The sequence below is a fragment of the Myxine glutinosa genome, chromosome 1 (genome assembly GCF_964187855.1).
Source record: "Myxine glutinosa chromosome 1, kmMyxGlut1.1, whole genome shotgun sequence".
Classification (NCBI taxonomy): domain Eukaryota; kingdom Metazoa; phylum Chordata; class Myxini; order Myxiniformes; family Myxinidae; genus Myxine; species Myxine glutinosa.
The window spans coordinates 408770844-408780168 of NC_136261.1; positions in this window are offsets into that span (position 1 = coordinate 408770844).

Below are 9325 nucleotides of genomic sequence, written 5' to 3' on the forward strand. Positions count from 1 at the left end.
TTGGAATGGGAAGGAAATACAGATACTACCACATCAATTCAATCTGCCAGAGTCTTGGGACATCGAAATCACAATCCCTGCCTGTGTTTCATTCATTCTCTGGATGTGACGCAACATCAGCATTCCGTAGCAAGGGCAAAAAGGTAGCCTGGCGGGCTTGGCAGGCGTATGATTATGCTACAGAGGCATTCACCTACCTAGCAAAGCATCCTTTCCAAAAGCTGCATGTTGGCTCTGAGATATTCCAAATCTTGGAGAGACTGACTGCAATCATATATGACAAATCCAGTCCACTGAGTTCTGTCAATGAGACGAGGAGAAAACTCTTCTGCCACGAGAATCGAACAATGGAGAACCTGCCCCCAACACAGGATGCACTGCTGCAGCTTGTAAGAAGGGCAATATATCAGGCAGGAATCTGGACAACAAGTACTCAGTCTCTGCAAGTGATTCCATCTCCAGAAGACTATGGCTGGACCAAGGAATCAGGATCCTGGGTGCCGGTGTGGATGACAGTTCCAGAGCATGCCGAGAACTGATCAAATGTTCCTGCAGAGGAAACTGTTCTACCTGCAAATGTAGCAATGCAAATCTGGATTGCTCTTCACTCTGCAAGTGCAGCTGTAAGAAATAGACTATGAACTACTGCATTGCAAGATACATCTGTCTCATTTCTGCTTCTTTTTTTTTGCTAGAGCATTGGGGGGGGGCTGCAGCCCCCAGCCCCCTCCCCCCCGGTTCAAGGGCCTATGCTGAAGATCTCGCATGTGCTTTATTTCAAAAATAGGAAAATCTAAAATCAAAAGTTGGCACACAAGATGAGCTCTGCCAAAATGTGCCTCATAATTATCACAAGCAAAGAAAAATAATATTATGGTGTGGGGGGGGGGGGGGGGGTCCCCACCACAATCGCCCGACCATTTGCCCCTGTTCTCAGGAACCTCACATTCTAAAATGAAATGGAGTGCTTAAAAATGTTATGTACCAAAAAATTGTGCTCATAGACAATACAAGATTGGTGTAAAACCCATATTTCAGCAATATGGGAGGGGGGTAGTGCCCCCGGCCCCCCTGACCCGGATCCATGACCCCGTTCAGGTGGCACCCCTTCTAAAATCAAAACTTAGGCTAAAAGGAAGCTCTCTACCAAACATGGTGCTTTTATCCAACCTGTAACGATATTTCCACTAAGCCACCTAAGTAATACTACTCTATACAGTTCTCTTCTAAGGTAATGTACCTAACCCCCCCCCCCCCCTCTCCCACTCCACGCACCACCCCCTCATATAATTAATAGTATGTACAGTACTATTACAGTCTGGGTGTGAGTACTTTATAAAGAGTGTGAGTGCATCTATAAAGTACAATAAAAGTATGCGTATGTCAGTAAAAAAACAAAAAACCGTACGATTGGAACGTGGATCTATGCAATAAAACTGAAAAGGTTTGTTTGTCCACTGTATTGACATAAACCTACATGGTGACATCAATGGATCTACACACCACACAAACACACAAAGTCTTAGTGAGGGTCTGCACTGTCCGATTGCTCTTACTTGTTAACCTCTGTACCAATTAGGGCTGCACTAACTTCACTCCCAATAATGTTAATTGTGAATGGCTCCCTTCTCGTGGGGTGGGGGCGGGGGGGGGGGGGGGTAGGGCGGATGTGTGTAAAGTCCGAAAAAAATTGGTCACGTGGTCTGTGGACGCCATGTTGTTTCCTGTCCGATCTTCGCGTGTTTCTGGCCTTGCGTTGAATACATACGAGGAACGCTCTATTTTATTGTCTGGCTTTGTTTGTTATCTTCTTCAAAGATGACTGGCTGCTGTGCCTATGGGTGCAGTAATCGGTCGGAAAAAGGATTCCACATGCACAGATTCCCAAGGAATCCTGAAAGAAGGAAACTGTGGATGAACAGAGTCCGGAGAGTTGGATGGGAACCGACGTCATCATTTTTGTGTCAGGTTAGTCATAATCCCTTGCATGTACTTTGATGTCTTTTGATTGATTGCTTCTCACAATCCAGTGTAGTGATGTGCTCTCATTTTGTATGATTTATATATTGGGATCATCAACTCTGGATGAATGGCAAATTTCTTCTACAATATTAACAAAAAAAAAAAAAAAAAAAAAGATTTTTTATTTTTTCCCTTTGTAAAATATACAGGAACATTTTGACCATCATCAGTTTGAGCATGGGCGTGCTGATGGGAAGAGAAAGCTGAAGATCACTGCTGCACCCACCATCGTCAGTCACCGTAACTCTCCCAGGGTCCGCAAGGCTCCAAAGAAGCGGAGTTCAACCTGTACTACAGGAAACAAGCGTTACGCCTCGGACGGACGGACGGACACACACAAAGGACGCACACATCCCGGAACGCACACTACCCGGACGGATGGACGGACGCACACACGGACGGAGGGGAAATATCATAGTCCCCCTTTCGCTCCGCGGTGCGACGGGGGACAACAAGGCTTGCATGGCGGCTCTTCTACAATATCACAACTACTTTGCTACTCGACAGAACGACACCTCATCTAGTGCTGGTAAGCACGGTTTTATTACTTTGATTAAATAAGTTTCTTCTTTTAAAGTACATGTGAACTATGTAGTATTTGCTGCAGTTCAGTTCGCTTTAAAAGAAATTTTGATTGAAGTTGTAAGTGAACTGACTTAAATATAGATGGTTAATCAATGCTTGAAAGTTATGAAATAACCAATAATTGCGTATTCATGTGTACATCTTTAAATAATTAAAATTAATAGCAATAATGAGTATTCTACTTTTGTAATTGTTATAACCAGATTCTATATTCCTTTCATTTTTATTAGGTGATCCCTTTTCTTTTCATGGAAGATATGCTAATGCTCGTCAAATTGCTTGAATGAATTACATCAATGTTTTATGCCTCAAATCATTGGAAATTCAATTTCATATCCAACGTTTTATTACAAAGAAGTGTGTACTCTTGTTGAGAATTTTCATGAATACTCAAGGCTATAGATAGTCTATAAATGTAAACATCATTTGACAGGAGCAGCAATATTTATGATTTCTCTGTTGTTCCTCTTTCTCTCCCTCTCATATAGCTGAAGACATCTGTCACGGATTCATCACTTCCGTTGTTGTGGTTCTCATCCACTGTAAACATTTTTGGTTGCATGTACTATTATTGTTATCGTTTAAGTGAAATAGAGATTACTGTTTTCAAAAGGTGAAAAAAGTTAGTGTTTTAAAAGAAACCGGAAACCGGACCGGGAACCGGACGAAGAGGAGGAAGAAAAAGAGGAAGAAGAGGAAAAGGGAGCAGAGCGAGTGAGGTCGGAGAAGGAGCCGAGCTGCGTTGAGGTTTTGAGCAAACGCTGGTGAACGAGGGTCACTAGCGAACTTTGGGGTTTCCTGGGAAAGGGATTCCTGTGACAGTCATTATCGCTATGACAGATAAACCTGCGTGACAGGTTTTGCGGTTGATTCTGAAGAGAATCATTGAAGTGCCGTTACGTCTCGAGAACGGACCGTTGGCCATTTTGCCTCGCGCCTGATTTCGCATCGCTCCAGGTTTTCCCCCTCGCTTCAACCATTTCACCGCATCCAGCCGTTAGCCTGGTGTGTGTGTGTAACGTGGATTTTGAGTGTGAATTTGCGGTTCGCCGATTGGGAGCCGTTGAACGTCCATACCCGAAGGTGTGATTTCCCAGCCGACTCTTCAGCACACTTTTGCCTATCTTTGGCAGTGTGACTGTCAACCGAGCAGGATTCTGGTCTCGATACATCGTTCTGACGATCACTGGAGCGTGGATCGACTTTGGTTTGAAGCTGGGACAGAGACATTGGGAATGTTATTTTCGCTCACTTGGAGCACAGTGAGTTATATTGTACGAAACTGATGGTACCATCATAGGAATGATATATTGATGTACAATTGATTACTATTGTTATTGTACTGTTATTCTTGTGTGACCTTAATACAATACTTGTTTGTTGGTAACAATTTGTGTGGTTTCACCATTGATCTTTGACACAGAATAACATATCTTTCGGCCGTGACTCCTCTCGGGGCTCGGAGGTACACCGTGAGCGGGGTTTGGGGAGGAGCACGGAACACATCCCGTGATGGCTCTTAGCAAGCTGCTTGGAGAATCCCTTCTCAGTTGTGCGTCTGAGGAAGCTTGTGCCCACTCCCCTTGAATTCAAGTCTGCCTTGAAGCTGATAAGCAATGCCCAGTTTTTAACCCTTCCACGCTCTGGTAGCTACCAGCAGAATGATGGGGAGTTCCTGGCAGACTTCTTGGAACAGCCTGTGAGGGTGCCACCAGCTATCGCCATCCATCTTTCTGAGGAGCAAATCACACGGGATCTACCACTGGCTGAACGTGACAGCCTATACAATTTGGCAGGGTACTGTTTACGCAGCATCAAGAGAAATGAAAAATCCTGTGAGAGATGTATGCAGGAGGTAACAAAAGGACCAGATGAGGCAGCTCACCAAGCAGCGGGGCGAAGTCAGCTGAAGGAGTATCGGACTGGTTGCCTCATGCACATCTCGGCTAAGGCTTACAACATGTTGTTGGAAGTTGAATTAAGGTTCCGCCGTGCACAGAGTACGCTAATGGAAAAGACGAATGTGAAAAAGCAACTCGTGGCAGAAGCCGAGTTTCGCACTCGAGATATCAAACTTCCGACCTGCCATGACCTCAAATCCAAACTGCGAACAAAGTTTATTAATGCTCGCTTACATTTTTACTGCAAGAAGAAGAATGTTGAACTCAAAGCGGAGATGGGGAGAACAAAAAAGAGGGTGAATTAGGGAGCAAGAGCATGGCTATGCGAAAGTTTGCCAAAAATGTAAAATGAACAGATACACTGAGTTGAACACTGAAGTGTGGTATTGTTATGTTCATACTTGAATGTGAAAAGGTCAAACCTGTGTTTTTTTATTTGGAGAGAATCAGAATTACATGTAGTAATACAACATGTCAACTATGTCAGCACATTGAGACTTTTCTGAACAAAGATTATTGCAATAAACAAAATCCGATTCTTATCTTGGACGAAGAGGAAATCATATCAAAAGCGAGGGGCACGGTGCAAATCACAAATTACACAATGTAGGTACTCGAATTGTGTACTAGGTTACGCACAATGTATACACACTGGCGGGCATGCACTAGTGCGTGGCGCAAACAATGGAAACAAAATGGCTTCTAATTCCGGGTTGTCGTAACTCTCTCTATACAGGGACTCTAGATGTGCGTGTTTGTCGCTATTCTGTGAAGGAGAGTGCTCATTCTCTATGTACATGCGTATCATGTAGCACCACCTCTAGGTGGGAGGGGGTATTACAATTCCCCAATTCCCACCCTTCACACTACAGTATTCCTGTCCGCAGGTTTTCCAGTGCAGTGAAACGTTTTGAATTGTAAGCAGTTGGTGTTTTTGCTTCATGCACGCAACCTGGGATATTTTATTTTTGGAGTGATTGAGGGCGCTATCAGATGCCCATAAACCGCCCAAACAAAGGTGTGTGTCATTCGTACGCTACATACTCCGAACAAGATCGCCTGGAGGGCTGGTATTCTGCTTGTCTGTACAATTTGGAGTTTTCATTTTATCCATTATGAGAGCACAAGGGAACAGAGAAAGGGGAATCCATCCATCGTCGACTTGGCGAACAAAACACCAGGTGGGGGTGGGGTTGGGGTTGGGGGAGCTGGGGGGAGGATGGGGGGCAGTGCAGGGGTGGATTTCGGGGGAGGTGAGGAGTGCAGGGTGGAGTGGGGATGGGAGTGCAGGGTGGAGTGGGGATGGGAGTGCAGGGTGGAGTGGGGATGGGAGTGCAGGGTGGAGTGGGGATGGGAGTGCAGGGTGGAGTGGGGATGGGAGTGCAGGGTGGAGTGGGGATGGGAGTGCAGGGTGGAGTGGGGATGGGAGTGCAGGGTGGAGTGGGGGTGGGAGTGCAGGGTGGAGTGGGGGTGGGAGTGCAGGGTGGAGTGGGGGTGGGAGTGCAGGGTGGAGTGGGGGTGGGAGTGCAGGGTGGAGTGGAGGTGGGAGTACAGGGTGGAGTGGAGGTGGGAGTACAGGGTGGAGTGGGGGTGGGAGTGCAGGGTGGAGTGGGGGAGGAGTACAAGGGTGGAGTGGGAGGGGGGAGTGCAAGGGTGGAGTGGGGGGAGTGCAGGGTGGAGTGGGAGGGAGTGCAGGGTGGAGTGGGAGGGAGTGCAGGGATGGAGTTTGGGGAGGGGGTGAGTGCAGGGGTAGAGTTTAGAGGGGGAAGTGAAGGGGTGAAGTTCGGGGGGAGGTGCAGGGGTGGAGTTCGGTGCGAGGTGCAGGGGTGGAGATCGGGGGGGTGCAGGTGTAGCGATGGGGGGAGTGCAGGGGTGGAGTTGGGGGGAGGGGTGCAGGGGTGGAGTTGGGGGGAGGGGAGTGCAGGGGTGGAGTTTGGGGAGGAGGTGAGTGCAGGGGTAGAGTTCAGAAGGGGAAGTGAAGGGGTGGTGTTCAGGGGGAGGTGCAGGGGTGGAGATAGGGGCGGGGGGTTAGGGGCGGTGCAGGTGTAGCGATGGGGGGAGTGCAGGGGTGGAGTTCGGGGGGGGGGGGAGTGCAGGGTGGAGTTTGGGGGATGAGTTTGGGGGAGGAGTGCAGGGGTGGGGACCGGGGGGAGTGAAGGGGTGGGGATGGAGGGAGTGCAGGGGTGGAGTTCGGGGGGGGGGGAGTGAAGGGGTGAAGTTCGGGGGGAGGTGCAGGGGTGGAGTTCGGCGGGAGGTGCAGGGGTGGAGTTCGGCGGGAGGTGCAGGGGTGGAGATCGTGGGGGTGCAGGTGTAGCGATGGGGGGAGTGCAGAGGTGGAGTTGGGGGGGGGAGTGCAGGGGTAGAGTTGGGGGGAGGAGGTGAGTGCAGGGGTAGAGTTCAGAGGGGGAATTTAAGGGGTGGGGTTTAGGGGGAGGTGCCGGAGGTGGAGATGGGGGCGGGGGGTTAGGGGGGGGTGCAGGTGTAGCGATGGGTGGGGTGCAGGGGTGGAGTTGGGAGGGGGGTTGGGTGTGGAGTTCAGGGGGGGGAGTGCAGGGGTGGAGTTCAGGGGGGGTGCAGGGGTACCGTTGGGGGGGGTGCAGGGGTACAGTTGGGGGGGGGGTGCAGGGGTACAGTTGGGGGGGGGGGAGTGCAGGGGTACAGTTAAGGGGCGGATTCAGGGGTGGAGATCGGGGGGGGGTGCAGGTGTAGTGATGGGGGTAGTGCAGGGGTTGAGTTTGGGGGAGGAGTGCAGGGGTGGGGACCGGGGGGAGTGAAGGGGTGGGGTTGGGAGGAGTGCAGGGGTGGTATTCGGGGGTGGAGTTTGGGGGGGGGAGTGAAGGGGTGGAGTTTGGGGGGAGGTGCAGGGGTGGAGATCAGGGGGGGTGCAGGGATGGAGTTCAGAGGGGAAGTGCAGGGGTGGAGTTTGGGGGGAGTGCAGGGGTGGAGTTTGGGGGGAGTGCAGGGGTGGAGTTTGGGGAAGGGGTGAGTGCAGAGGGGGAAGTGAAAGGGTGAAGATCAGGGGGGTTGCAGGTGTAGCGATGGGGGAGTGCAGGGGTGGAGTTAGGGAGTGGAGTGCAGGGGTGGAGTTTTTGGGGGGGGGGTGGTGGGGGTGGAGTTTGGGGAGGTGAGTGCAGGGGTGGAATGGGGGGGAGGTGAGTGCAGGGGTGGAGTGGGGGGGAGGTGAGTGCAGGGATGGAGTTTCGGGAGGGGCTGAGTGCATGGGGTATAGTTCAGAGGGGGAAGTGAAGGGGTGGAGTTTGGGGGGAGGTGCAGGGGTGGAGGTGGGGGGGGGAGTGCAGGGGTGGAGTTGGGGAGGTGTGCAAGGGTCGAGTTGGGGAGGTGTGCAAGGGTGGAGTTGGGGAGGTGTGCAGGGGTGGAGTTGGGGAGGTGTGCAAGGGTGGAGTTGGGGAGGTGTGCAAGGGTGGAGTTGGGGAGGTGTGCAAGGGTGGAGTTGGGGAGGTGTGCAAGGGTGGAGTTGGGGAGGTGTGCAAGGGTGGAGTTGGGGAGGTGTGCAAGGGTGGAGTTGGGGAGGTGTGCATGGGTGGAGTTTGGGTGTGGAGTTCGGAGGGGTGGGGGGGAGGGCAAGGGTACAGTTGGGGGGGGGCAGGGGTGGAGATGGGGAGGGTGCATGGTGGTGTTAGAGGGGAGGAGAGGGCACGGTAGAGTTTGGGTGTATGGGTGCTGGGGGAGTTGGGGTGGTGAAGTTGGTTGGTGCGAGGATGGGGTTGAGGGTTGTTTTTGTATACTTAGTCGAGGCTCATATAAGAGCTACCACATAGAACGTACAATAAAGGGAGTGGGAAACCAAAGGGGGCAGAGAGAGGGAAGCACAACAGTGGAGACCAGCAGCGCAGGGTTAGGGTTAAGCAACCCTGGGGCTTGCGCTGCTAAGGCGATACTGCATACTGTAGTACATGACGACGTGTTGTCGATAAGTGTAGGGAGAAAAAAAATATTAGTAAACAAAAAATAACCAGCTGCCATCAAAGAGATAGTAGTTACTAATCCATTGCTTCACCCAGAACCTCTTCATCTCTCGAGAGACAAAGCAGAGGGACATTTTAAAATGCAAACACAACTGAGCTCCAACACAAAGTCAGACATGAGCACCATTGAACTTTTATTTCACCTTCCAACGGTTTCATTCAAATCAAAACCAGCGTTCGCTGGTCCACAAGCAATCCGCACCAGCACCATGTAAACGGGTGTGAGCCAAGGGACGCGTCTCACATCCCACTCGTACAACAACACTAAACAACTTAACCAGACTCGGCGGCAAAATGAAGTAGAGCATCCGCTCGGAGTCTGCCAGGTCGGGGTTCAAACCCCGGCTCAGTCATACCAAAGATTTTAAAACGTGTTGCTTCCTCACTTGACGCTCATCATTTACAAAGGATGGAGCAAGGACAAACAACCATCGCGTACGCTGGATGAGCCGAAAGGCCTCCTCCTGCGTTTAATTTAATTGTAAAGGAACTCTTAAATATTTTGGGGAGTCGGATCGCCGTTTTGTACACGGTGGTGCACGCATCCCGCCGTGCTTCGTACATGACGGCGAATGCATTACGAGGAGAAAAGTGAGAGAACTGAACCGAGCGTCTCATCCAATCAAAAGATGTCCAACGCAAGGTTGGGCCAAAAACCAGATTCTGGGAGAGCCCAGGCCTGACCTTCTCATCCACCTGCAGGACCCGCAAAAGGTCATGGAATCGTCGTCGATCAAAAGGACGTGTTCAAGCTCATCGGGTCTCCAGGGTGCTGCCATAGAATCCGCCGGGAGCGTCCATCATGCAATAAAGAGACTTGTACCCTCACAA